We start from the raw sequence: 16084 nt of genomic DNA, 5'->3' as shown, positions 1-16084 counted from the left end.
CCTAAAAATATTGCATGAGTGCAATGGTAGGTCTGGAGTAGGGAACACCCTCTTCTGTGTCACTACATATCCATCTAGAAAACAATAATAAGCACGGTCGGCGAGCCCTTCCAACATTTGATCAATGATAGGGAGTGGAAAGTGATCTTTTTGTGTGGTATTTTTGAGCTTGCGGTAGTTTATTCACACTTTCCAACCTGTGACCGTTCTTGTTGGGATGAGTTCATTACTTTCCTTCTCTACCACTGTCACTCCTCCCTTCTTAGGCAATACTTGCACCAGACCTACCCATGAGCTATCAGAAATAGGGTAAATAATTCTGGCATCCAACAATTTGCGAACCTTTTTTACAACTTCTTACAAGTTAGGATTAAGTCTCCTTTGTGGCTGCACCATAGGCTTATAATTCTCTTCCATTAAAATCTTTGATTACACTTTAAGGATGTGTAATTAGACGTTTTAATTCATACATTAAGGATTATATTTTTAATTAAATATCTAATTACTCTCAATATTTTAACATTGTGTTTTATTTATAATATTTGGGTTTTATTGAGTAATTTATGAATTTTTGGTATTTTTTTTATTGCAAGGCAATTATTGAAAGCAAAAAACCGATCATACTTCATATTCTGGGCGTAACTTTCTCATTCAAACTTTGATCAAGACTATTCAAAATGCTGTGGAAATCCAAGAAAGAGATCTACAACTTTTATGTTTGTAATTTTGAGAGTTACGAGTTGTAGGAAGGTCGAAATTGGGTTTGTGCGTTGAGAAATAAAAAAAGAAAAAAGAAGAAACAAGATAAAAAAATAAATAAATAAAAAATAAAGTGGGTCGGGTCTTGATGTGACCTAGCCATGCAAGCCCATATGAGTGTGTGTGTGTGTGTGTGTGTGTCTTGGGCACTGGCACGCTACCTGAGGGGGAGGGAATTGAAAAAAGAAAAGAAAAGGGAGGCTAGACTTGTAAAAAGGGGGCTTGTTTTTTCAATAAGGAGGCAGTGTAGGGTTTTGAAGGAGATTGGAAGGGGGTAGCTTCTCTAAAAGGAGGGGGCGCCACGGCAACAGCATCTAGGAGAGACACCTACCTACGGCCACTCTCTCTCTCTCTCTCTCTCTCTCTCTCTCTTCCTAGTCTCTTTTATTAATTAGTTGTTTATTGTTTTTTGTTTTATTTTGTCATTTCAATACATGTTTAAATATTTAATTTTAGTTGATTATTGCAGTGAATATTTTTGCTTAGATTTAATATTGGACTTATTCATGTTTAAAAACATTAGCGAATTAATTTTAATTGCAATTAAGTTAATGCTAAGTTTGTTTCATTAGTATGCTTAATTTACTTTTATTTTTTTATTCTCTCTCTTTTTTTTAATCTTGGTCAATTTAATATGTGTTTTGAGTATCTTATTGTTAAGTTTACTTTGCTTAATTTAAAGTTAATGTTGGGTTAAATTTATGTTTGTTTAAGGTATTATTGTTTGAGTTTATTTTATTTGTTGAATGCTCGCATTAGATTAATGGAATTTTCATTTTGGTTTTTTATTTAAATATTTGAAGCTTGGATTATTTCTTGTCATTTATTTTATGCATGTTACGTTTGTTTAAACTTCATTTTAATACATTGCCTTGAATACTTTATTGTTGGATTGATTTTCATGTGAGCTCATTTTTAATGTGGATTTAACTTGTTTAAGCATTTGGTTAAGTTTAAGACTTTGTATAGGTTAATTTATCTTTGTTTAGGATTTTGTTTAAATTTAGTTCATTCGCTTGTTTTAATTTCCTCACAAATTCTCACAAACCCCAAGAAACTAAATCTAAACCATGTTCAGTAGATTTTTTTTCTTATTTTCTTCTTCCTGTTTTGCGCTAGTTTAAAACTAATCTGCATTTCCTAAGGAGATAATCTGGCCTGTTTGGGCTAATTATTACATGACGTAACTCCTATACTTGGGATAGTCATAGTACTACTCATTTTTAGAATTGAGTCAAGTTTTGGGCGTCGTTGCCAGGGAATGCCATAATTAGTTTCGAACTAGTATTTTTCCCGTTATTTTAATTTTTCTCATGAAGAAAAAAAAAAGATTTTTGAAGAGAATATGGCTGCACTTGCACAACACAATCTTATGGATTTTTTGCAGCCTATACGACTGCACCTTCTTATCCTGTTTTATCTGATAACGCACTTAATTTCATGACTCAACGTGCGAGGACATCATTGATACCTCAGTTATATGGTATGGAATCTGAGTGTCCTTAACGACCCCTGACGGAGTTTGAGTTAACTTGCAATATTTTTTTTCTAGTGCTAGAAATGATAAATTTACTAGACTTCGTTTATTTACTTCCTCTTTGAAGGATAGAGCGAAGATGTGGTTTAATTCTTTGATGCCTCATTCTGTCTCTAATTGGGCTTATATGGAATGTGAATTTCTATATAAATTTTCTCCCTCATAGAGAACTCAATTTTTGTAGGAACAGATCAGTCAATTCAAGTATGCACCCCCTTATCAGTCGTCATATCATCAGGCTGTCTTTCAAGATCAGTATCAGTCACAACAAATCTCTCGAAGCTATGCATTTCAAGGATTTCAATCTAATATAGTACCTGCCCCACCGGAAAAGTCTCTTGAGGATACAATTCAGCAATATATGCAGACCGTAAATGAATTTCGGGGCACCATTAATGAGATAAGTACAAAGTTAAATATCTTTAAAAAAAAAAAAAGGAAATTTCCAGTAGAACCTCAGCCTTATCCTTAAAAATACTAGCAGCAATAACAACAAATATATAATGTTTCTCTTAAGACAGCGAAGGCCGTTATTACTTCGAGAAGTGGAAAAGAAGTTTTCCAACCTGAGATACTCATCGACAGACAAATAGTTGTCCCAAAACCTGAAGTTACAACTGAGATAGATGAAGTCAAAGAAAAACCAAACGAAATCAGCCTGTAAGTGAAGAAGTCGATTAATGAGGAGGCCGGGACTAATAAGGAGTACCAACCTATGGTACTTTAATCTTAAAGATTGGTAGTCGTGGAACCGTCTCTCCCTACTAGAGTCAATGTCAAGGAGTGCAACGCTGAAACAAATCTTCGTAATGGTATTGGTGCACTAGATAGGGAGGTTGAACAGAATGGTGAGAGCTTAAATTTTAAGAAACTAGATAAAAATTCTAATGTTGATGTTTCTGAAGAACTGAAGGTAACTATTCCGACACTTTTTCCTCAGAGACTAATTCTTAAAGAATTGAATTTCCAGGAAAATATACTGAATAAAGATCCTTTCTTGTTAAAACAAGGAACGCAATCTACACATGTTTTATCTGGTACCTTAGAACGCATCGATTTGTTTGAAGCTAACTTTTATACAGGTGATAAGACCGATTCATTATGGAAACTCAAATTTGGAGACTCTCCAGTTCAATTTATAGACCTGCACCCACCAGATGAAATTTCTTCTAAGCCTCCTCCAAACATACTGTGATGTTTTTCTTTCCTTTGTTTTTCATTTTGTTTTATTTTTCCTAATTTTAATTTATTAGCAGGTACATTTTCATTTAGTTTCAATTTTTATTTTCCCTTACTACTCTGTCCAGGTACTCTTCTACTTCCCTTATTATCGTTCTTTTTCTTCTCTTTTCAAACATTGAGGACAATGTAATATTTTAGTTGGGAAGAGAGAATTTGCATGTGATACTGTGTGCTTCCACTTGATGAGTTTTAATGTGATATTTGCATATTATAGATATTTGCATGTTACCTTACTCCACATTTGGGAAATACTGGTATTGAGCTCAAGACATGCTAAACTCCTTATTTGTGAACGTTACATTCCCTTTCTTTTTTTTTTTTTCTTTTTTTTTTTTCTTTTTTTTTTTTTTTTTTGAAGATATGGAACATGTAGGATGTAGTGCAATCAAAATTTGAATCAAAAGAGAATTTTATCCATTTCTTTTAGTTGTAAACAAAAGAAGGATGTTGGAAGCTCTACTACACACACTACACAGGTCAGAAAACTTAGAATAACTACCTTAGACCATTTTTGGCTGATATACACTTCAATTATTTGGGACTCTAATGAACCATATCCTAATAGCTTAGAAAAAAAAAAAAGTTTGAAGCAAATGGAAACAAGAAACAAGTCAGGGATCAGTTGCAAAAAGAAGAAAAAAAGAGAAAATAAAAAAAAATAAATAAAAATAGGGGAACAATTGTGTATTGAAAAGGACTACCTATTGTCAGGGTCCTAACTAAACAAAAAATGGGTACCTTTTAAAGTGTAGTAGAGTGACCTACTACCGGGGTGCTAACTAATCAAAAAGTAGGTGCCTTTTAAAGTGTAATGGTGTGAAGTCGTCAGTACAATGGTTTTGAATTAGAGTAAGACCGTGCGGTTGTCTCAAATTAATTGGTGTGTTTGAAACCATTAATGTTTGCTGGTGCTCAATCTTAGAATTCTGATCTTCTCTTATACATATGAGCTTTGTTACACTCTATTATCTTGGTTGTTTTACTACATGGTGTATAAATTGCTCAATTGATACATAACTTGGGTTAATCTATGTCCTGTGTTCCTAAACTCATTAAGTATATTTCATGACATGTAATTTTCATTAGTATTGGAATTTTAGTTGCTATTCCCCCGGTTTGAATGCATTCATATTATTTGTTAGGGACTAACAAAATGTTAATTAGGGGGTGTGATTACGCATCAAATATGCGTAATTAGGCGTTTTAATTCATGCATTAAGGATTATATTTTTAATTAAATGACTAATTACTCTCAATATTTTAACATTGTATTCTATTTATAACATTGTATTCCAAATAATTATTGAGTAATTTATGAATTTTTTATATTTTTTTATTGCAGAGCAATTATTGGAAGTTAAAAATCGACTGTACTTCGTATTCTAAGCGTAAATTTCTCGTTCAAGCTTTGATCGAGACGATTCAAAATGCTGCGGAAAGCCAAGAAAGAGCTCTACAACTTTTGTATTTGGAATTTTGAGAGGTACAGGCTGTAGGAAGGTCGAAATTGGGTTTGTGCATTGGGAAATAAAAAAAGAAAAAAGAAGAAACAAGAAAACAAAATAATAATAAAAATAAAGTGGGTTGGGTTTTGATGTGACCAAGCCATGCAAGCCCATGTGTGTGTGTGTCTTGGGCGCTGGCATGCTACCTGAGGGGGGGAATTGAAAAAGAAAAGAAAAGGGAGGGTAGACTTGTAAAAAGGGGGCTTGCTTTTTGAATGAGGAGGTAGTGTAGGGTTTTGAAGGAGATTGAAGGGGGGCGGTAGCTAGCTTCTCTGGAAGGAGGGGGCGTCGTAGCAATAGCAGCTGGGCGAGACACCCACCTACAGCCACTCTCTCTCTCTCTCTCTCTCTCTCTCTCTCTCTCTCTCTCTCTCTCTCATTAGATTAATGGAATTTTCATTTTGGTTCGTTATTTGAATATTTGAAGCTTGGATTATTTCTTGTCATTTATTTTAAGCATGTTATGTTTGTTTAAAGTTCATTTTAATACATTGCCTTGAATACTTTATTGTTGGGTTGATTTTCATATGAGCTCATTTTTAATATGGATTTAATTTTTTTAAGCATTTGGTTAAGTTTAAGACTTTGTGTAGGTTAATTTTTTTTTTTTTTTAGGATTTTGTTTAAATTTAGTTCATTTGCTTGTTTTAATTTCCTCACAAATTTTCACCAACCCCAAGAAACTAAATCTGAACCATGTTTAGTAAAATTGTTTTCTTATTTTCTTCTTCCTATTTTGCGCTAGTTTAAAACTAATCTACATTCTCTGAGGAGATGATTTAGCCTATTTGGATTAATTATTACACGACATAACTCATATACTTGGGATAGCCATAGTGCTACTCATTTCTAGAAGTAAGTCAATCTTGTGCATGCAAAGTGAAGGGCTTATTCCCTTAATGTCGGCTATAGTCCATCCTAAAGCTTGGTTGTGAGCTCTCAAAACTCAAAGTAGTTTTTCTTCTTCAAGACCTGTCAAAGATGAAGAAATTATTACAAGTAAAGAAGAATCATGTAAATACGCATATTTAAGATAAGAAGGAAGAGGTTTGAGTTCTAAAGATGGGGCCTCAATAATGGATGGTTTTTGTAGAGTAGTGTTTTGGCCCAATGTTATGTTTTCTAGCTACCCTTTAGGCAAATAAGGCGGAGATGCTTCCAAGTAGTGTGCACAATTGCTTATCTTGGAATACTCGAAATAGGTAGTGCCAGATTGAACAATACATGCCTCAAGTGGTTCCTTAGGATAACTCTCTTCAAAAATGTCTACTTCAAGTTCATCAATCACATATATAAAGAAGCATGTATCCAATGTTGATGAATATTTCATTGTTTTAAACACATTAAATGTAACTTGTTCATCTTGCACCGATAGTATTAGTTTTCCTTTTTGCACATCTATGAGAGTTCTTCCGTGGCTAAAAAGGGTCGACTAAGAATAAGTGGAATTTCTAGATCTTCCTCCATATCTAAAACAATAATATTTGCCCACTTATCATGGATTTTATGTCTGTCTTATTTCCTCTTTATACATATTATAGTCTCATAGTGATTGTAGCTTGCTAGTTGTATTATAATGATCCAAGATCCTATGTTTACTTATCATTAATTGTGTCTTGAGACTTCTTTTTTTGTTGTGTTGTAGATTAGGGCTAGGTTTAGTTTTGGATTTGATTAGATCATCTAGTAGCCTTTGCCGATGTGTACTCTCCTTGAAGCACCATTAGTTATGGAAGAGGAGGTGGTGGTGAATCTAGTGATGGAGAAAGAGAAACAATTACGAAGAAAGAACCACCTGTCCTAGAGCAAAATGTCCTCAAAGCACCACTCCAGTCTCTAGTTAGAGAGAAGGTGGCAAGAAAAAGTCATCTTGCCGATTAATTCTTGAGTTTAATTTGTTGTGGATCAGATTTTTAGCGCTTTTTTTATTTTATTTTTAACATTTCTCGTTCACATTCCAATATTCACAATTGCAATATTTACATAGCAATTTTTACATTTTCATATTCACATTTCTCAATCACTTTCCAATATGCACATTGTCATTTTCACATTTCTAGTATTCTCATTACAAAATTCATATTACAGTATTCACATTACAATTTTCACATTTCCAGGATTCTCATTTCAATATTCACATTATAGTATTCACAATGCAATAATCACATTCTCATACTCTTATTCCAGTATTCACATTTTAACATTTTCATTGCAGTGTTAACATTGCAATATTCCCCTTTTCATATTCATATCTCATCTTGTAATGGTATATATCACTTTTCAATATTCTCATCATTTTACATTTCTTTCCCATCCTTTCAATACACATTTCATTCTCATATTATATATATATATATATATATATATATATATATATATATATCTCATTTTCATGAATTTCCACATTTTTCAATAATACAAATCATATTCTCATATTTCCCCATTTATTATAGAAAATATATATATGTAATTTATTTTTATTATACAGGGTGAAGTACTGAAATTTATACTGTTAAAGAAGTATCTATGACACATTTGCTTTGTTTGGGATCATTTTGATATATGTGGATCAACATATGTATGGTGAAGTACCGTAATTTGAATTTGTCTAAATTCACACAAATTTTGTATTGCATTTTTTCTATATTCACACAATTTAATGTTGTGTCAGGGACCCCACTTACGTCAAACACCAATACTACAACTAATACTATTGAAAATATAAAGAACTAAAGCAAACACAGAAACTAATAATAAAAGACAATAAAAAGAACAAGACAAGAATTTAACAAGGTTCGGTACAGAATTACCTACATCCATAGGCACCAACAATCAATCCACTACTTCTTGACAAAGTACAATTTTGAGGTGTGTTTTACAAATTGAGAGTTGACCTCTTTATATAGCTTCAACCTCAAGTTTAAAAAAAACTTATCACCAATGTGAGACAAACAAAGAAAAAATTCAAAACAACTTTTTCTACCAATGTGGAACTATTCTACCAATGTGGGACAAAAAACAACAAATCTCCACCTTAGTGATAAATTCAAAAAAAATTTCAGTCACCAACATTTTTTGGAGTTCCACATCATCGGTGTTTTCCAAAAATATTCATACTTGCAGGATATTGATCAAGTCCAAACAATGTTTGAACTTAATTGTTGTCACAATCTTGGTCAACATATTTGCGGGATTTTCAGCTGTAACAATCTTTTAAAGAAGTACTTGCCTCCATCAATAATATCCCACAAATGAAACCGAACATCGATGTGCTTCGTTCGTGCATGATAGACTTGGTTCTTTGCCAAATGAATAGAACTCTGGCTATCACAAAACACAAGAATGTGCTTCCAAACAACTCCCAAATTTTCAAGTAAACCCTGCAATCAAGTAGCTTCCTTAACAGCCTCTGAAGCTACCATGTACTCTACTTCTATTGTAGACAAGGCAATGGTAGACTGTAAAGTAGACCTCCAACTCACTAGACCATTAGTAAATGCAAAAACATATCTAGTAGTTGATCAAGGTTTATCCAGATCACTTGCAAAATCAAAGTCCACATATCCAACAACACGTTGATCAATAGTATTAATCCTATTGGGTCTTGGGCTACACCATGTATATAAGCACCCATCAAATACTCACTTTTTTCAATGTGGGACAAACTTCACAAGTGAAATTCTCAGCAATCTCCCCCTCACTTGTGAGTTCCAACTGCTCCGTCTTGAACAGAAGCCTTCTTCTCCCTTACAGGACAAATTCTACAATAGTTTGCTCACGTGGGCCGTCTTATGTGTCTCGGATTGTATTCCAAATGGTGCCTCCAAACCAATTCTACCTCCCACATCTTGACCCAATTTGGATCCATCTTGGTAGTTTAAATGATCCTTCTTAGTCTCAGTCACACACTCTTACACCTAGAGTTATAAATCGTCGGCTCTGATACTACTTGTTAAAACCGGAGGAGTCCAAAAATGTGTTTGATACACATGTGTAAGCACCAACTTGACCCAAAAACTTAAGCCTATTAGGTATTGGGTTACACCATGTATATAAGCACCCATCAAATACTCACTTTTTCCAATGTGGGACAAACTTCACAAGTGAAATTCTCAACATTTAAATCTAAGATTCAAACTCCCTACTCCTAAACAAAGAGTTGTTGATGGATTATTGTACACTTTGACGGTGCTACTAGGCACTTTCACTCCATAAACATTACCATCTAGCATCATGCTTCAATAGGATAACCCTCTAAACCTGCATATCCATAAGCAGTGTGTGCTTAAAGCAGTTGATTGATACATATTTCTATTGATTTTCATAAAGGGTTATAGATAATTTCTTTTATTAATGATGAAGCACTGATGGTTTATCAATTTTTAGATACTAATATTTTCTACTTTTTTTTTCCTTTTTTTTGAGGTAGGAAAATTTCAAAATCATAGCATTCCCCACCACCTTCAATAAATAAAAAAAAAAGGGCCTAGCTTTCACACATACAATCCAAACACTTCCTTTTGCTTTTTTGGTTTTCCTTTGTGTCACATGGAATCTGAAAAGCAATGTTCATTCTAAAAAACAGTAAATCCCTATGGAAGATTCAATGTAATTGAGATATTTTATGTGCTGTAAGAATTGTATCTAACATCACCTACCTAAAACAACTTCTAAAAAAGAAACACTTGAAAAAATGGGAGATATGGATACCAAAGCTAATTGAAATCTCCACATGTATAAGCATGTATGTGCTTTTATGTTTTTAGGACATGCATAGACTGCTGTTATTTGGTTTATTGTATGAACTTTTCTTTTTATTGTTGTTACTTTAAATGTATTATGTAAAGGTGGCAAAATGGGTCAAAACCTGACGGGTGACCCGTGACCAGCTTATTTAAACCGAGTTAGGGTTTAATACAAGTCAACCCGTTTATAAACAAGTCAACCTGGACCTAACCCATTTATTAAATAGGATAGTCGGGTTCGGGTCGAGTCATCTAGTCACCCCACCGGGTGTCCCGTTTATTTGCCTATATATATATGTATTTAAAAAGTAACCCTAATTTCTACCCACTGCCCAGCACGCCGCACTCGCACTCTATATGCCAATATGCCATCTTCAAATCTTCCTTTTTTCAGTTCCAAGTTCCACCCTGTAGCCCTAATCTCTATCCACTGCCCAGCACTTCACACCCGCACGCCGCACACCATCTTCCTCTTCCAGTTCCAACAATCCAAATTCCATGTTCTAATTCTGAAATTTGAAGCTCCATTTACCATCTCCCACACAACATTCAAACAGTGGATACAACATTCGTTTCGGGTCCTAGAGACGTAGAGGCAAAACCGTAGAGGTGGAGGTGGAGGTGGGTTACGATTTTTTTGATTTTTTGGGTTCACTGTTATATTTTTGGTTTTTTTATTCACGATCTGTTGTATCTATCATGGATCAAGCGTGATTCATACTTTATACTTTAGCATAGCTGATGCTTCATTGCTGCATATTTTTTTCTTTCTTGACGACGATCGACGAAGTTGTTGATGATGTGCTCCAGGGCGAAGAGTTTCAGTGAAGGAAGAGAAGAACCAAGGGAATAAAACTATGAAATGTTTCAGTGACGATCGACAAAGTTGTTGATGATGAAGTGTTTTTTTTTTTTTAATGTCATTTTATATAAAATTTTTAAAATAAATAAATTATATTTTTTTGAACAGGTGACCCGTTTATTAAACAGGGCGATTAGGGTTTACATAGTAGTGACCCATTAATAATGGGTCAACCCGGATCCGAACTTGTTTAACCCCAACCCCTTTACGACCCATCCTAACCCGACCTATGAACCCGTTTTGCCACCCCTAGTATTATGGTTGATTATGTATTTTCAATGAAAATTTGTTTATTATATTTTCTAGCCATATGTTTGTTTCTACTTCCATATTCTATGTTTGGGATTTATTTCATATATTCATTGAGCTCATTAGTAGCTATAGCTATTGCTATTGCGGCAACTCCTCCTCCTTGCTTGGTTTTTAAGTATGATCTCAGAAGGCACTCGTGGTTTTGGCAAAAATAAAAGGTTGTAGACCGAAGAGAGAGATGAGAAATTAACTGAGGCTCTCCTTGATTTGAAATACACCGAAAAGTGAATAGATTAATCGTGCCATTGAAAACACATCAATTAGGGAATTGAGATTGAAGAGCTTTTGAAGATACAGGGTCTTAGTATGATCAAGAGGCACAAGACAATAATAAAAATTGGATCTGATCACACGTTAGTTTAGTTTTTTTTTTTTTTTTTTTCTTGATAATGAAAAGGAAGAATGGTGAAGATCATTCTTAGTTTGTTTTGTTATGTGGGTGTTAGCTTTATTTGACAAACTATTGAACTTCTAAGTAGAATAGGATTTTTTATTTTTTTTTTAATTTTAGTAAGCACTTAAATTTGAAAGACTAGTGATATTGATATAATTTTATTCTGGGTGTGTATTGATAGTGAGAGTGATCATTTTCTTAAGTGTATTGTGTACTTTAATATTTCCTTAGTGAAATTCTTGTGTCATTACTTTCGTGGATGTAGGTTTAGCTGAACCACGTAAATCTTGTTGTTATTCTTATTATTTCAATTTACTTCTTGTGTTTCAATTCTTTGTTGTGTTTTATTCCACTGTGCATCTTATATCCAATCATTATTACAATAAATTGGTATCAGAGCGATTGTTGTTATGGCATCGGGATCGTCTTTTGCAAGATTTGACATCATCAAATGTGATGGAACCAGAAATTTTGGTTTATGGTAGAGGAGAGTGAAGGACATTCTCGTGTAACAAGTAATGGGAAAGGCATTACTTGGTGTTCAATTGGACTTCTACAATAAGCTTGTGTTTAGCCGACGAATTACTTTATCAGGTGATGGAGGAGGATTCTCCAGCGGCTATATGGCAAAAGTTAGAGAGTCGATACATGTCCAAATCTCTCAACAATAAACTTTTTTATTAAGAAACTTTTGTATTAGCTTAAGATGGTCAAATGATCAAATTTAGGTCAACATATTAATGTCTTCAATCAAATCATTAGTGATTTGATGAGAGATGATGTTAAGTTTGATGAGGATGAAAAAGTTTTGATGTTACTGAACTCGTTGCCTTCAACTCATACCTATGAAAATCTTATGACCACTCTTATGTGGGGAAAAGAAAGTCTTGATCTTGAAGAGGTAACATGTGTTTTACTAAATTTTCATCAAAGATTAAAAATATGTAATGAATGAGAATGACTTGTGGTAAAGAGTAATAACGAGCGAGGCAAAGGAAAATCCAAACATGGATCAAGTTAGAAAACCTGCAATCAAACCAAGAAGAAAAAAGAAATCCGGTGTTTTAAATGCAGTAAAAAGGGGCATGTGAAACCGAAGTGTTCGGATTGGAAGAAGGTAAATTCTGAGAAACATGAGGGTACTTCAAAATCTGCGAATGTTGTTCAAGAAGGAGATTTAGCGTGTAGTGATGGTGATGTTCTATCAGTTTCAGCAAGGTCAGATAATCTAATGGAATCTTGGATACTTGACTCAACATGTTATTATCACATGACTTCAAATAAGGAATGATTCAGCACTTACAGGTTTGTGAATTCAAGATTAGTTCTTATGGGTAATGATGCTTCTAGCAAGATCATTGGTATAGGAAATGTAAAGATAAAAATGTTTAATGGTGCTGTGAAAACATTGTGTAATGTAACATGTTGACCTTATTGGTCACGCCCAGTTTTGATTATGACAAATACTCATTGTATCTAATGAGCGTTTGAGTTTTTGTGCAGGAATCAAGAATGTTAAAATAAAGATGTGCACAAAGTCAAGTAAAGCCCGAAGACCAAAGTTTTATTCCATATTGTAATATATTTAATTGGTCTGTAATAGTAAGTAGGTACTTGGTTTGTAATAAGCTCACACACATCACATGTATGATTTACTACGTAAGCTCAAACAAACCATGAATAAGAAAGAAACTTAGAAAGACCTTCGGGTGTAACCTTCGGTCGACCGACATCGGACTTTTTCGATGTCTCTATTTTGGACCCAAATGACCCTAAGACACACACATGTACACATATGATTGTCAGGCACTTGAATAGGGCTTGTTTGTTTCAAAATGGGACCGAAATGCACACATGATGTACTTTCGATCGACCAATCCAGCCAGTACATTTTGGCCTAGTCGACCGAAAATGGTCCGGGTCAACTGTTGACCAAGACCCTGGTCGACCGAGCCCTTACAGTTCATTTGACCCCGGTCGACCGAACCACCTGGGAGTCAACATTTTGACCTCCCGGTCGACCGACCACTTTTGTACTCCAACTACTTGGTCGACCGGAGGGACCTTGGGAGAATTCCCAGCGGTCTGGTCGACCGAATCAGCCAGTTCAAAGTGACCTGGTCGATCGAACCTCAAAAATTTGGGAAATCACCTTGCCCCGATCGACCGACCACTCAGTTCAAAATACCCCTGGTCGACCGTACCACTTGAGTCCTGGTCGACCGAGACATTTCTGGTCGACCGGACCTCTAGGGTTGCCCTGATTTTTTATCGCAGTTAATATTTTTTAAACACGGTTAAAATACTATAAACTTCATTAAACTTTCCTAAGAATACCGAATAAGTCCCCAACGGTCATATTTTCTCTCATGTCTATATATATGAGTTTATTTGAGAAAATTAAGGGTAATTAGCCACCTTGATTAGGGAAGAATTCTCTGAAAAATAAAAACCCTATACTACTCATTTTCTTACTTAAATCACTCATACTTGTCTTCTATCATTGCCTACATCATTTGTAAGTGGATTGAGTGTGTTTAAATAGGTTTGCTCTCCTTATTTTGTTTGCTTGGCACGATTTTATTAGAGAGCAAAACCTAAGGATTCTTAGGGGACTTTGTTGATAAGTCTATCCTAAGAAGACCTTGTTAGATCTTCTAAGCTTCCACCTTCATTGCAATATCCTGAGAAGATCTTATAGTATTTTGTTTGCAAAATCTTTTCAAAATCATTTTCAAATATCCAGTGTGCTTTGTAGTGATAAATATATTTGAAAAGATATTTGTTTATAAGATAGTGGTCTTTGTTGCAATATTCTTTCACTTATATATTATTTGCTGAAGACAAAGATTACGCATCTTTTGCAAACTAAGCTCATATTTCATTTGATACTCACATGCTTGAAATATCCTGCTGATTGAAATACTTGAGACTAGACATCTTTGTGTGAACTTTTTTATTGAACATATCTTTTGATATAAAGACTGTTTGTTTGTCACTCTCACGGACGCATTACACTAATAGAAAATACCTTTGAGAGTTGAACCATTTAAACCACATTGAACTTACATATTGAATCATATTGTGGTGTATGTTATTGCGCGCATCTGGGTACATATCTACTTTACACGAAAGCACAATCACTGTACCATTTGATTGTAATACACTTTGGTTCTATTTCCAGGCACGGGCCTGAAGAGGGAGACTAGCCCTGGAATAGTCCCAGATTGGCTTAGACCCGGTTAGGAAAGCTAGGTGCATCGTCCTGTTAAGGCGTGTAGGTTGAGGTCAGCCCTGTGTTAATTTGACCTGGTTGTAAACGGTGTCGCTCCACCCTTAAGTGAGCCTTTAGTGGAATCCTTTGGCTTGCAAGCTAAAGGCAGGGATGTAGGCACAGTTGGCCGAACCCCGATAACATATCGTGTGTTTGTTTACATTTCCGCACTTTATATTTACCACATGTGTATGTTATTATGTGAATGATGCGCTTGATTTGAATTTCCATATATTATATTTATCGGCGTATTTGGAAATTGCATAGACTGACCCTAGGTTGTGTATATACTGTTGTTGGATAAAGCAACCTAGGATAAAAAGTTTTAAATTCCAATTCACCCCCCCCCCCTCTTAGGAATACACATTTTCTAACATAACATGTGACGCCCCAATTTTGATACCAATTTTTTTTAATAAATCAATAATAAATAATTTACACGTCATCGACAACATCCATAAATCAGCCACGTCAACCACCATATTACCATTCATATGACCCGACCCGCATTGGGTACTGGGTTAAAAATTATTTCATTATACAACCTAACAGTGGAAGACATTATATACATATCAGTCAGAATACAATACCCAGAGTATCGATATACATTTGTATACATCACCATAACAGACTCAAAAAAACTCAACTCTAGGGGAATTACACCTCCCCTAGTCCAGAAACTCACCCTGTGTGTCAGGGTCCCAGCTCCCTATGATCACGAAGTTCTATCACCTGGTCTATCCCTATTCCCTGAAAAATTTAGATCATTTAGGTGAGACACATTTCAGTAAGAAGGAATAAATTATTTACGGTGTGCGGCCATATGAGTTCAATTATAATACACTTACTTTTCAAATCAACATTTCATTAGAGAAAAATATACTGATAAATATGTTCTCACAATCATATAGATATACAACACAACCTTTTATAAGCTTTAAAACCATTTCTCAAATTCAATGATTTCCAACACATATTTACCCGCGAAGTTCCTGAGAATAAAAGAGATTACCCGCCCATACAGGCAGCTTCCCTCTGTCCTAACATGTCATGCTGCCAGAAATGGCCACATCTGATACCTATCAGGGCACTCACCTTACTCAGTAAGCCCTTAGGCAGAGAGTTTTACTTCGCTTCCATTATTTATGTTATACAACACATACTCTTTCATATCTCATAATCATTTCACATTCTAACTCATTACATATTTATGTATACATAAATTCACATTTATGTACTTTACATTATACAATAGATCACATAATTCCAACTCTCAACCTATTCACAATTTTCATACTAAGCTTACCTCCCCAACGACATCAGTAGGAACTTCACCACACAATCTTCATACTGAGCATACCTCCCCAACGGCATCAGTAGGAATTTCACGCACACAATTTTCATACTGAGCATACCTCCCCAACGGCATCAATAGGAATTTCACACACACAATC

The sequence above is a fragment of the Malania oleifera genome, chromosome 7 (assembly GCF_029873635.1).
Source record: "Malania oleifera isolate guangnan ecotype guangnan chromosome 7, ASM2987363v1, whole genome shotgun sequence".
Lineage (NCBI taxonomy): Eukaryota > Viridiplantae > Streptophyta > Magnoliopsida > Santalales > Ximeniaceae > Malania > Malania oleifera.
The sequence above is the reverse complement of the archived record's forward strand: the minus strand, read 5'-3'. Positions refer to the sequence as shown.